Source organism: Sorex fumeus, unplaced genomic scaffold, assembly GCF_029834395.1.
Source record: "Sorex fumeus unplaced genomic scaffold, SorFum_2.1 ptg000097l, whole genome shotgun sequence".
NCBI classification, from domain to species: Eukaryota; Metazoa; Chordata; class Mammalia; order Eulipotyphla; family Soricidae; genus Sorex; species Sorex fumeus.
The window spans coordinates 4628879-4640264 of NW_026606154.1; the positions used below are offsets into that span (position 1 = coordinate 4628879).

Consider the following 11386-nt stretch of genomic DNA (forward strand, 5'->3'; position numbering starts at 1 on the left):
ACCTTCTACTAATAGTGGAATTCTTACATCTCTATAGATAATTTACTGGCCATATAACTCCAGATTACAAAATAGACAGGGAGATAGTGCTGGGCTGAGTTGCATACTTGCATGTGTCTGAGTCAGGTTTAGTACTCAACACCACATGCCTCCTTCCCTAGGTGCCCTCCAGAAGATCACCAGATTTGGCCATGGTGGCCATTAAGCACTACTGGGGTGGCTCCAATTGTTTCCTGTGTTGAAGGACATATGTGGCTCCATATCCTTAGACCCTAATCACTAAACCACTGGCCAGGGTGACTGAGAATCCCAGGGGGCTTGCCTGCTGGGTCTCTGAGCACTGTTTGGGAACCCTGCCCCCTCCAAAAAAATAAAGACTGACAAACCCAATATTAAAGCAACAGTTGATCACATTAAGGTTGAGATTCCAAATGCTAATTATCAAGTCTTGATTTAAACAGTCATTCTTATGAGAGTAATTGTCCAGTAGAAGTGGCTTTACTATTTTTATACTTTGCATCCAAATATCATTCATCACCTAAAATTAATGAGATTTCTGTAGAAATAGTGAACCTATTATGTTTTATGAGTGTTTCCTGATTTATTTAGGCTTAGGAGATAGATTTTCAAGGATGAATTAGCTGCTATTTTTCAGCCTCTCGTTGACAATACTATATTATATAGAAGTTGTTATCCTAACCTTAGTTGTCAGTCACAAGCCCATTTTAATAGATTTCTTTATTAAATCTATATCTCACTCTTTTTTCATCCTATAAATCTATTCAAAAGAGATTTTTAAAAAATGTTTGCTTTGGCAGGAAGAGTAAAAGAGGTGATAAAAATAAAATTGAATTTATGCATTTATGTATTTTCTTTGTATGAAAGTATCAATGTGCTTAGAGTTAAAGAAATTGTTTTATTTTGAAAATAAGTTTTTCAATTCCCTTTCTAAGATATAGATATTTTCAGCTATCTTTTCCCAAAGAAATTGGATGCAGTCATCAATATTTCTATTATTATGCTTGGAACCAAATCTTACCATAGGAAAATTAAGTAATTGTTTAACTCATCTATGCTAGTCTAAGAATTTGATGCCATTTAGGAAATCAGCTATTAGAGGATCCATGACAAAATCTTTCCTGATTTACAAACAGTGCTCAAAGTTAATCTTGGTAAACTTTAACAGGAGAGTGCTTTTACGAGGCTTCATTGATTCTATTTTATGCTGCTTTATGATGTCATAGTTAATAAATGATATGTGATGAATGATCACATAATAAGATGGTAATTGATAGAGGTTAGAAACTCTTGCTCTGTTCTTTGATGTGATAAAATAAATCGTGTGTGTGTGCGTGCAGTTTTTGCACACGGCTGGGTACTGATGCAGCGAAATATAAACTCTAGCACAGATGGATCCATGCCTGAACCCAGTTTCTTGTCCCCCTTGGATAAATACAGTTTTGGAGACTCAGTCTCACTATTACAAAGGTGCCAAATATGGAAAGTTCCATGGTGATTCCCAGTCGTAGCAAATACCTATCATATCTCCATGGCAGAAAGTTCCATGCCATTTCATTTCTCAATTCTAAATAATCTGATTTTAATTACTGTAGCACTGTAGCACTGTTCTCCCATTGTTCAGCGATTTGCTTAAGCGGACACCAGTAATATCTTCGTTTTGAAACTTGTTACTATTTTTGACATATCGAATACATCACGGGTAGCTTTGCCAGGCTTTGACATGCGGGCGGGATACTTGCAGCAGCTTGCTGGGCTCTCTGAGAGGGGCAGAGGAATCGAACCCAGGTTGGCGGCATGCAAGGCAAATGCCCTACCCTCTGTGCTATCGGTCCGGCCCAATTTTAATTGCCACATTCCATTTTTAATTGAAAAACTTCAGTGCCCTTTATCTAATCTTGAGTGTTGGATTTGTGTTGTACCTTCACCTAATAATCAATTTTCTTTGATATTTTCTCTTTTCAAGTTTATTCTTTAGAAAAAAAATTTGAATAGTATGTTGCAACAAACACAATAATGAATGTATAAAACATTGGACATCTCCTTTTTGGAGTTTCTTCTAGAAGCTCATTCCCCAGCATTTACGATGTTCATTCAGCCTTCTGTTCAGAACCCATCCAGCAACTTCAAGCAACTCATCAATTTGAGGCACAACATACAATTTTAGGCAGCTCAAAATTGGTGATTAGTTTATGTCTGGAGAGCTGGCATCCATCTCTGTATAACTTTGTGCAGTCCATCATCCCATAACAATGCTTGGACATTCTTCTAAATCATCATTTAGAGACTAAACATAAATTCTCTTTTCCTTTAACAAACACAGTGGCTGGGTCGGGGATATAGCTTAATGGTAGAACCCTTGCCTTACATGTGTGAGGGCCTGATTCCTGGCACTGTATAGACGTCTGTCTATCTGACAGAGGGCTCAAAGGAACAATGAGCATGTTTTGCATGCAGGAAACCTGGGTTCTATTCCCAGCACTGCTTGGTCCCCTGAAACTCCCGAGTGATGACCAGGAGTTATCTGTGATCACTGTAGTTGTAGCCCCCAAATAAACAAAATGAAACATACAAAAAGAAAAAAAAAGCAATCCAACATCCCCCTCCTCCCCAAAAATCATTGTTATCTTCAATAGTACAGCACGTAGGGAACTTACCTTGCATGCCGCTGTCCTGGATTCAATTCCCAGAACCCCATCTGGTCCATTGAGCCCCACCAAGAGTAATCCTTGAGTGCAGGGCTCCCTCTTCTCCCCTAAGTCCTGAGAACCACTGGGTATGGCCCCAAAACAACAACAAAAATGATTATCTTGCTCCCCTTTTCTCTTTGGAGGTTCCTACCACTTTTACTGAGCCAGGAACCTTGTTAAGTAGGTACCTGCATCCTTCCCAGGCCATCCCTCCCAAGAATGGTTCCCCCTCAGCTCAGTTAACACAGCCTTAGCAGTCTCATCCAGCTATCCCAGTGGATTGGATCTCAATCTCAATCTGATTTAGCACTCAATCTGGTTCCATGGAACAGTCAAGCATTTAACAGGAAGAAAGGCACAGGTTTAGAAAAGCTTCTTGTAGAATGTCATTGAATTAAGTAGCTGCAGAGAATACAGTAGCTTCACCCTCCCGGGCAAGAGCCATTTAAGAGCAGAGTCCTGGGATATTTCTCTACCAATGCCTCTGATGGACACCTACTTCCTACAGAGTCGTAATGTTCGGCCATTTTTTTGTTTGTTTGATTTGGGGCTCCACCCAGCAGTGCTCAGAGCTTACACCTGACGCTGCACTCAGGGATCACTCCTGGTGGTGGGGGACTATATGTGGTGATGAAGATTTTGGTAGTTGTTCATAGTTACTTATTTCCACTCCTGTGTTATCAGTGTTGAATTATGACAATGGGAAGCCCATGCAGTGTCTTTGCATATGACTGCAAAGATTTCAGTTCTTTGCAGTGTCAGCTTGCCCACTGAATATCGTGGGATGAATTTTATCTTTATTCAGAAATTCCACCTCTGAAACCTCCAGGAGCTACATCATCTAATTCTCTGCTGATAACCTTTTTGAACCATCTTTATAAAGGTTACTTTTATGGTTTTGTTTGTTTCTTTGGGGTTATTTTTGAGTTTTCATCTTCCTTCCTTCCTTCCTTCCTTCCTTCCTTCCTTCCTTCCTTCCTTCCTTCCTTCCTTCCTTCCTTTTTGTATTTTTGGCTTGTTTTCTTTTTAGTTCTTGGGAAACACCTAGCAGTGCTCAGGGCTTACTCCTGGCTCTGTACTTAGGAATCACTCCTGGTGAGGCTCAGGGGGCCATATGGAGTGCCGAGGATTGAAACCCAGGTTGGCTAAATGCAATGCTAATACCCTACCCGCACTTTAACTCTGGCCCCATAACTGTTGCTTTTAGCTGGGCAGTGTCCACCACCAACATTCAACTTTATTATCACTAATCCCTTGAGTCCTTTTTTCTGCAAAGGGCCAGGCTGGGTCAGCCAGTGCTAGGTTCTGGTCATGGCGTACTACTCTGGCCCAGTGGTCCTCCACCAGGGCTACACCCACAGTGCTCAGGGAGTCATACATTGATCAGAATTGAATGGATCCGGGTTAATGAAAACCATGCACCCCTGACCCTTGACCTATCCCCCAACCTCCTACTTTGCTTCCTTCAATTGTTTAAAGTACATCTGTTGGGAAAACGCTCTCAATTCCTCTCCCTCTTTTGTTTGTACCCAACTCATCGTAATGACAAAAGAATTTTAGGAACTTGGCAGTTCAACCGTCATCTTCAAATGTATCTATGGGTTGTTCAAAGATCTTAGACTAATAAATGAATAAAAATATTTAATGGATCACAATTACTTTCTCCAACTTCGAGACGACCTAGCACATGAGGGAGAATTTCACTTTGTGATCTCTATCTCTGTGAACCTGAGATTAATAGACATCCCCTGACAAAGTCCCAAATTGTGTAATTGCTTTAAGTTGTGATCACCTGACCAGATGCCTGAAAATTACCTGATCTGTTTAATATAACTTGTTTAGCTGAATCAATTTAATTTGCAGGCCATATGTTCACACAATTATTCTATTTAATCCATTTCAAGGTGGCTGCTTCTGCGCCTTGCTGATTCACCTCCCTTTGGCTGATCCAGCTCTAGAATAAGTAATGACCTGCGTGAGAACTTTAAAATAACCCTGCTGCAAAATCAGAAGACAATCTATTCATCTTCTCAGGCCAAGCATAATAAGTTGTCTTTAAATTCTATCTTTTCCTTTAAATTTTTGCCGTTTCCTTTCATTCCAGATGAAAGGCTTAAAAAAGTAAGGCATTTTGGGGAAGAGCAATAGCTGTTTTCCACTTATAAATGTACATGGTTCTCTTTTTGTTTTGTCTTCCTGTATTAATTTGATGCTTATAGTTTTGTTGACTGTAATAGTTTCAGCTCCATTAACAAGTTTTGGTTCCAAATTTAGTTTCCCCAGGAAAAGGAAGGAATATTTGCATGGCAGTGTTCTTTTCTGCACAAACTAAGACCAAGGTTCTTTCTACCTGAGTCATTTTAATGTAGTCATTATAAAGGGAATTTGGAAGGGGCTGGAGGGAGGCGATTTTGCTGTTTTCTCTTCTCTGTATCTTTCCTAGAATCCTTACTCAATCACATTAGACTTTTTCTGCCTCCACCCCTCTGTTGTTATTGCAAGGACTCGAGTTTATACTCTCTTATCTGCGATGGCAAAATGGGGAATCCCAAGGGATAGAGGCTCTGGGATCACAGTCAGGGCATGTGGGTGAGTGCTGGAGACAGGATTCACAGCCTCACGGGACTACAAAGCTGGCACTGCCCCATCAAACAATCCCTCTCTTCCCACATTAGACTTTGCTTACAAGGTATATCAGCAGTAGCAAGACATTTATCCTGTCTGCCTCTCTTTTGATGACAGAGATAACTAGAAAAAACTACAATTGCTATACCTCATCTTTGGATATGGGAGACTTCAGCCTACTTATGACAGCTACCGGGTTCTTTTTTCAAGCACTCAAATACTGTAATGTAAAATTTTTCAATCATTAGGGATGGAGAGATATTACAGGGTAAAAGGTGCTTGCCTTGCATATGGCAGACTCAGGTTCGATACCTGGCATCCCATATGGTCCCCCAAGGCCACCCGGAATGATTCCTGGGCTCAGAGACAGGAGTCAGCTCTGAGCACCACCAGGTATGGCCCCCGAACAAGCAGCATTTAAAAAATTATTCTTCAGGCTATGTTTAAAACAAAATCATGTATGGAATGCTTCAGATAAAGTCAAATAGCTATAAAATATTTGCGTTTCAATTAGAACCAGCCATTGATTCTAAATTTTATATTATTGAAGTGTATTCTTCCCAAAGGATGAACTTGGCTATAGTGACTTTCAGTAAGAAGTACCAATCCCAGCTCTGGGGATTCTGTAAACTTCTCTGCCCTTCACCCATTAATGATAACAGATGGGTGAAAAATTCATTAATTTTCACTATGGAATTTGCATTACTCGACCTCTAAGCAGATTTGAATATGTGAGATCTGTCAACTCCTATTGATGTACCTGTTCTGTTTCCTCTCAAATATTTTCAGTGTTTCTTGTTAAGGGAAAACTAAGTTTTTTTTTCAAATTCATTTCTCAGAGTACCAAGTAGGTGAAATTGCTGATTGGCGAAAACAATAGATATGATGCAATATGTGGTAAATTTGAAAAAAAAAGTCATATCATCTAAAATTAGTTATCACAAGTGATGTGGAATTCAAAATACTGAAAGTTCTATGAAATGCTTTTAAAAGTGTGTATCATAACATTTCGTTATCTGTATTGCAAACCATAAGGCCCAAAAGGAGAGTGAGAGGGAGGGAGGGAGGGAGGGGAAGAGAGAGAGAGAGAGAGAGAGAGAGAGAGAGAGAGAGAGAGAGAGAGAGAGAGAGAGAGAGAGAGAAGTGCCTACCATAGTAGCAGTCTGGGTGGGAGGAGGGAAACTGGGACCATTGGCTATGGGAAAAATATACCGATGAAGGGATGGGAGGGATGGGTGTTGGAACATTCACTGTCCTGTCACTGTTCTCCAGTTGTTCATCGATTTTCTCGAGCGGGCCCAGTAACGTCTCCATTGTGAGACTTTGTTGTTACTGTGTTTGGCATATCGAATATGTCACGGGTAGCTTGCCAGGCTCTGCCGGGTGGGCGAGATACTCTCGGTAGCTTGCCGGATAGCAGAGCGGTAGGGCGTTTGCCTTGCACGCAGCCAACATGGCCGACCCGAGTTCGATTCCTACGCCCCTCTTGGAGAGCCTGGCAAGCTACTGAGAGTATCTCGCCTGCCTGGCAAAACCTGGCAAGCTACCCGTGACGTTGGAACATTATATGCCTGAAATCCAATCATGAACAACTTCGTAAATATGTATTTCACTGTGATTCAATAAAATAAAATAAAGAGTGTACATTCAGTCTACAAGCTTGAATATTATACTCAGGGCCAGAGAGATAGTAGGGGGTTAAAGCACTTGTCTTGCATGTGACCATCCCTGGTTCAGATCCCTTGCACAGTATCTGGTTGCTTAAAAAATAGAACCTTAGCCTGCTGGCCACACTTTTGACTGGTATTCTACTTTTCCATTGGTATTGCTATGGAGACCATTACACATAATCACTTCTGTTTGAATTCTTACATCGGTTCAGAAACCGAGGATGCGGAGTGATGTGGCTGATGTAGATACAGTGACTTTGAGTGGCCATCTCCACAACCTGAAAATATAATTATTCTATCACTACAAAGAAATTAAGTAGTCCTTTTCCTTAATTAAATTACAGCATCTCCCAATCCTATCTACCGGTAATCTTTAGCTTTTTCTCAACCACTATATCCTTTTGACTTTGAGTAAGTGATGCAAAAGGGTCATGTGTATAGAACCTCTCCAAGATTCACTTGTATTCCCACTCAGCATAGTTTCCTGGTAATTCATGCAAACTTGGATTGGATGTCAATGCCTTGTTTTTTAATTTGCTAAATAATATCACATGGCATAGAAGTAACACTATTCCTTCATTCATTTACATCTTGAATATCTTTGCAACCAGTATTTGTGTATAATGATTTTTATTATCCTAGGTGTTCGTTTCTATGGGAATAGTACTGAGGAACATATTTGAAGGGTATCTGTTTAAGTATAAATTATATTTTAAAGGATAGCTAAACTGTTTCCATAACTAATGCACTATTTACACTATCACAGCATTTTTGTATTCACAGTCAGTTAAATGATATTTGACTTGTCTAGGCTTCTTGATCACATGTGAATCTTAGTTGCTGTACATAAGATCACTCTGGGTGTACAAGATCCATTATCATTAATGATAATAGGCATAATTTATTATGTCTGTAATAAGTTAGGTTGGCCCTGAGCTATCTACTTACCCAAACAACTCTTTTTCAGGTAGACTCTTATTAACCCACTAATGATTTTTAAAAATGAAACTTCAGAGTGATTTAAGAACATATTGACCACATGTGTAGTCAAAGAGCTTGAAAAGGTTCTGTCTTTAGTTTGAATTAAACGGCAAAACTATTTCATTAAGCCACAAGAAGATAAGAGACTAAGTGTTTCTATGTCATAATTATGAGTTGGAAATCGCATAAATTAGTGAGCACGGGGATTAGACCTGGGGAAATGTCAGCAATTAGTTTGCTAGGATGAAGTACTCTCTGCTCTAGTTAGTTTTCAAAATGCTGATGACTGCCTATTTGCCTGGTGAAAAAGAAGTTCAAGCCTTCTCAAATACCTTTGAAATACAAGGATGAGCATATGCTTTTGTTTTGTGAAGAGGCACAGACATCCTAATTCAGTGTATTTTCCAAATAATTTTAAGATGTTATAATTCACTTAATCACTTAATCACTTAACTTCCCATTAGTCGTCGATTTGCTCAAGCGGGCACCAGTAACGTCTCCATCTGTCCCTGTCGTGTGCTAGTGTAGCCCAATGACATCTGTTCGCTCCGGGAACATGAAGGGCCTCAAACCGATCATTCATGATCTTGACGAAGAAGTCTGACCATCTGGTAGGTGGGCGGCCACGCGGTCTTTTGATATCCCGTGGAATCCAGTCGGTAACAGCTCTAGTCCAGCGGTCATCTTTAAATCTCATTACGTGACCAGCCCATCTGATTTTCGACACCTTGGCAAATGAGACAGCGTCCCTGATTCTTGATCGTCAACGGATGTCAGAACTCCGGATTCTTTCTCTCATTTGAGTGAAACGTAATATTCCAAGCATAGCTCTTTCTATTCTTCTTTGGGAGACCTGAATAGCGTTCTCATCTTGTTTGCGTAGGGCCCAGGTCACTGAGGCATATGTTAATGCAGGAAGAACAAGATGTTATAATTGACGTCATAGATTTCCTAATAAGATACCAATGGAAAGATGCTTTTAAGTGTAACTTAGATATGACTTCCTCAGTGTTAAATGGAGAATATTGTGTGTGATGGAAGACTAATGTCTTATAGAAATTATACTTTCAGTGCAAGTTTTCCTCTGGGTACCAGATAGCTGAAAAATGAGAATCCCATTCAGGATAAGGCAATTTTAACATAAAATAATTGAGTTTTCTATTACTTGCCATACACTGAGAAATGGTGTTGTATATTCAGTTAATATAACTAGCATTCATTTAAATGACATCTATGTAAACATCTGATGTACAAAATGGTGTTGGATTTGTACTCGGCTTCACTGACATGTTGGCATCTGTCCTCAATCTGTTTAGAAGAATGAGGTCCCAGGTTGTCATTTGTTTATTTATAATATTGCATGTTTTTTTTTCCCTTGGCAACAGCAAGGTTTATTGGAAAACGCTTTCTTGTAACCTTAAGAATTACAGTTTAAAATAGCAGTTCAGAGCCCCTGTTTTTAATCTAGATGTACATCTAAGTTACCTAGCCTGGAGCATTGAGGTAATGTGTCAGCACATAGATATAATTCTTCTTGTAGAAAAATACTGCTACTTAACAACTACATCTTGAATACAAAATCGCTATCACTCCCTGCCCCCTGGACCGGAAGTGGACATCCACCAGCTCTGCCTTAAATAGTGCTAAACAACACCATAACCTAGATTCCATGTTCTTTCGCATGCATATCTTGAATTTGCGCAGGGGCCATGCTAATCTTCTCTGTATCGTTCCAATTTTAGTATATGTGCTGCCGAAGCGCGATAGCACAGCGGGTAGGGCGTTCGCCTTACACGCGGCCAACATGGCCGACCCGAGTTCGATTCCTCCGCCCCTCTCGGAGAGCCCGGCAAGCTACCGAGAGTATTCGATATGCCAGACACAGTAACAACAAAGTCTCCAATGGAGACGTTACTGGGCCCGCTCGAGCAAATCGACGATCAACGGGAGGGCCTTTACCTTTTACCTTTTATCTTGAATTTGGACCTGGAAGATCCAGAAAGGGTGAGAATAAAAGTCACTGCAATTAATTTAAGTGGGCTGGATAAGCACTGTAGCACTCTCCTCTCATTGTTTATCCATTTGCTCGAGCAGGTACTAGTTATGTCTCCATTGTGAGACTTGTTGTTACTGTTTTTGGCATATCAAACATGTCACCGGGATCTTACCTGGTTCTGCCGTGTGGGCGGATACTCTTGGTAGCTTGCCTGGCTCTCCGAGAGGGGTGAAGAAATCGAACCCAGGTTGACCACGTGCAAGGCAAATGCCCTACCTGCTCTACTATCACTCCAGCCCAAGTGGGTTGGATAGAAGAGTAAAATATGAATCCAGTCATATGGAGTCTTTACCTGTAGCCCTTCATTAGCTCCATTGCCACAGAGAAATAAGTTCTCTGATACCACCAACTTTACCACCTTCCAAATAAGTAAGTCTGTGGCCTTGCCCTTCTCCCATCTCTACTTATTGGCTCTGCTGGTCTCCTGGGCTCTCCGTAGGCACTGTAGTTGCTTAGATGGGGACATGCACATGGTCATTCTTTGTTTCTAAAATGCTCTTGGCCAAACTCCAGTTGGTAATACATCCCTGAGATTTACTTTTCTCCCTTCCACACCGGCATTAGATTCCCGGTATACACCTTCATATCATCCTATGCCCACCCAGTTTCAGTTCATAAACATATGATAAGTGATACTTGCTGGTTTATTTAATGTCCTACGTACGACTAAGTGGATTTTTCATCAGGGAAGAGCATCATTTTCCCCTTAATCTTTAGGGTCTCATATGGTACCAGTTATATAGAAGGAGTTTAATAAATATTTATGGTATGAATCTTCTGCTGATAAATATCTTCTCTAATATAGAAAATTTCTAAAAGACTATTGTTTAAAAAAATTCTTTTGTTTTAAGATAAAATACAAAATCAGAGTCAGTTTAAATAAAGCTACCAAATGAGTTATTCTTTTATTTTTAAAAGAATATAATGTGGAAATCCATTTCAAAATTTAATTTATGGATAATATTATAAGGATTGGGTGAATTATACGTTTTGCTGAAGATTTTATATACCAGGTGCACAGGGATTTACTCTGAAAAGGTAAATATGTTGACTGGGAAAGACTCACTAGAATTCCTGGAGCAAAATAAAGGATTTAAATCTGATTGGGAAGTAAAAACAAAATTATCTAAGGAATACTCTCACCTTTCCAAAGTTGGGAGTTTATGGCTATAGTTGAAGCACCAACAAATTATGGTTACTTGTATTCTTTAATGAACTGGGTGGTTTTTTTTTTAATTTTAGGAAAAAATAAAATAATAACAACAGATTTGGTATGATATTGCTATGGCAGAAATGAATGCCCAAATCTTACTTGAATAATAAATCAAGGAAAAGAAATAAGTGAC

General features: G+C 39.8%; 1 pseudogene; it reads right to left on the minus strand.

Moving 5' to 3' along the window:
- Positions 1–9639: 9639 nt before the first annotated feature.
- LOC130041104 (uncharacterized) lies at positions 9640–9754 on the minus strand (annotated as a pseudogene).
- Positions 9755–11386: the final 1632 nt, after the last annotated feature.